The sequence below is a fragment of the Pan troglodytes genome, chromosome X (assembly GCF_028858775.2).
Source record: "Pan troglodytes isolate AG18354 chromosome X, NHGRI_mPanTro3-v2.0_pri, whole genome shotgun sequence".
Lineage (NCBI taxonomy): Eukaryota > Metazoa > Chordata > Mammalia > Primates > Hominidae > Pan > Pan troglodytes.
This window is the reverse complement of record NC_072421.2, coordinates 72040830-72043559: the sequence shown is the minus strand read 5'-3', so window position 1 is coordinate 72043559 and position 2730 is coordinate 72040830. Positions and strand designations below refer to the sequence as shown.

At 43.1% G+C, this 2730-nt stretch overlaps 2 non-coding genes across 2 annotated transcripts; both read left to right on the top strand.

The window, feature by feature from the left end:
* Nucleotides 1–363: 363 nt before the first annotated feature.
* MIR374B (microRNA mir-374b) lies at nt 364–434 on the top strand. The gene has a single exon (NR_035776.1). It is a non-coding gene; the product is annotated as a microRNA mir-374b (primary transcript).
* An 86-nt stretch (nt 435–520) lies between these two features.
* Nucleotides 521–604, top strand: MIR421 (microRNA mir-421). The gene has a single exon (NR_035793.1). It is a non-coding gene; the product is annotated as a microRNA mir-421 (primary transcript).
* The last annotated feature ends 2126 nt before the right edge of the window (nt 605–2730 follow it).

Here is a 2730-nt window from a genome sequence, read left to right as displayed (position 1 = left end):
TTCCAAATAGAAAGCTGTTGAAAAGTTGTTGTATTACACCTGCATAAAGGTTATCCTGAAAACAGAAAAATGCATTAGACTTTGTCAAAACTGGATTTGAAAACTAATTCAACTGCTTGCTGGCTGTGTGACTTAAACTCGTTGAACTTCAGTTTCTTCCTCTAATATAACTATTAATTTTCAGAGTTTCCATGAAGACATTTGTAAAGTGTTTGTCATAGGCACTCTATACATTAATTACAGCTATTATTGTTAGATCTTGGGACACCCAGCACGTGACAAAAACAACAGCAGACCCTGGTGCCTGGGAGGACTTCATGGATCCAGCAGCAACCTGGAGTGGTGCTCCTCTGAAGAAATCCTACTCGGATGGATATAATACAACCTGCTAAGTGTCCTAGCACTTAGCAGGTTGTATTATCATTGTCCGTGTCTATGGCTCTCGTCTACCAGACTTTAAATTCCTTAAGGGCAAGGACAGTGCCTTACTCATCTTTGTATTCACAGTGCCTAATCCGGTGCACATTGTAGGCCTCATTAAATGTTTGTTGAATGAAAAAATGAATCATCAACAGACATTAATTGGGCGCCTGCTCTGTGATCTCCATGGGCTCAGCTTGTCCCCGCCAGTTGCCAACAACGTCCAAGCTCTCTTCAGAATGCTTACTCCTGAAGCTTATTCCTGTCTTCTAATTCTTTTGTTGAGGACTTTTCTGTGTAGTGCAATGATAGCAAATACACTTCATCTCAAGTACCATCTCCAATTGATTGATAATGCCTGCCCTGATTATGTTTTATAACAAGATTCTGAAACCAGGTCTTATCTCAGTGTGAAAGACATTTATAACTATTTAGTGATGTCTGCTGAGGGTCGGAGAAGGGGGAGTAGCAGCACAAGTGCCTCATATGTCATATTTGCTACTCTGTTTTCTATGAAATACTTCATTTCTATGCCTGCATTTTAGTCTTAGCTACTTGCTGATGTTGCATGGCTGTTGCTGCTACTGTAATTGCTGCTAATTGCTCCCCGGGTTGGGCCAGAGTGCTCATTGTCTGAACAGAAACCTCATCCTCACAGTCTGAGGTTTGCTCCTGTGGCTGATATTTAAAGTTTTCCCCTTTGAACTTTACTCCAGCTATCCCCTTACCTGCACTGACAGGTAATCCTCCACCGTCCTGTTCACCTCTCACCAGGTTCATATTTTATTTATCTTATTTATTGTACTTAATCATTATTTTGTGAGAAGCTTTTCTGATTGTAGATGTGACAACCAGAATACAAGTTAAAACCACTTATCCAGCGCCTTACAGTGAATCATTTAACATGAGAAAAAAATTGAGTGTGTTTGCAGACCATGGGGCAGAAGGAATTGAGAAGGGAGTCATTGTAGATGTGAGAAAGAGAGAGATGATAATAGATGGAAGATGATCTTGAAAGATGATGCAGATGAAGCTGGAAGGGTGAAATTTATGGCTCTAGAACACGTGCAGGTGGAGGGTTAGCCTTAGGTAAGTGGAACTACCTCTTTGCTGGAGCACAGAGATAGGGATAGGAGTAAGGAAGAGGACTTGGCAAGGGTGGTGAAGATTTGTAATTGTAGAGGTGGATGATGGGGAGGAAGCTGACCAGGAACAGGAATATGGAGACAAAAGCTGCTGGAACAGAAATACTAGAGGGCTAAATATGAACCAGAGTCCCTAAGGAATATTCAGGCCAAAACGCTGGAGTGAGACCATTAACAGGAGAGCTTATGGTATATCAAAGTAAGAAATGAGTTTGAAACTGGGTTAGAAGCTCAGGAAAATATGAAGTGGTTTTGGGGCATTGTCACTAGCAGTATTTGGTTGCCTTGATTGATTGAGGGGTGGACAGCTAGCAAGAGAGGAGTTACACAGAAATGGATTTAAGAATCCAAACTAAGGCCGGGCGTGGTGGCCCACACCTGTAATCACAGCACTTTGGAAGGCCAAGGTGGGCAGGTCACCTGAGGTCAGGAGTTCGAGACCAGCCTGACCAACATGGTGAAACCCTGTCTCTACTAAAAATGCAAAAATTAGCCAGGTGTGGTGGCACATGCCTGTAATCCCAGCTACTCAGGAGGCTGAGGCAGGAGAATCACTTGAACCCAAGAGGCGGAGGTTGCAGTGAGCCGAGATCCCACCCACTGTACTCCAGCCTGGGTAACAGAGTGAGACTTCATTTAAAAAAAAAAAATCCAACCTGGACATGGAAGGAAGTAAGGTCAGGAGTGGCCTCAGTCTGGGCCAAAAAGAGGCTTTAATGTGAACAAGGTGAGTGCTGAGTAATTGGAAAACTGGAGTGATAGGACCTGTAATCAGAGTAGACTTTGGAGTGTTAGATTTCAAAACTGGAGTGGTTAAGATACCTGTGAAGCTAGGATGTCAGATGATCATTTACATGACTATTATAGTAACCCAGGATTATAGTAGAAGCTAGGCTTAGAATGAACACTGGGCCAGGTACAAAAGGCTTCAGTGACTGTGAGGAATGACTTGGAGGTTGGCACATGTTAACTGCAAATACTAGAGAAGAAAGGCTGTAGTGCGATAGTAGATGAGCCTTAGAAGAGTGGGGGGATCCAGGTGATTCCTTCTTTTATTGAGTATTTGCTGTATGCCTGACACCTTGCTATATGCCATCTGTTCCCTCTTTTGGGTCTGTCACACTTCAGGAGTGGGAGAATGCGCAAGAATTCCTGGTGAGAACAG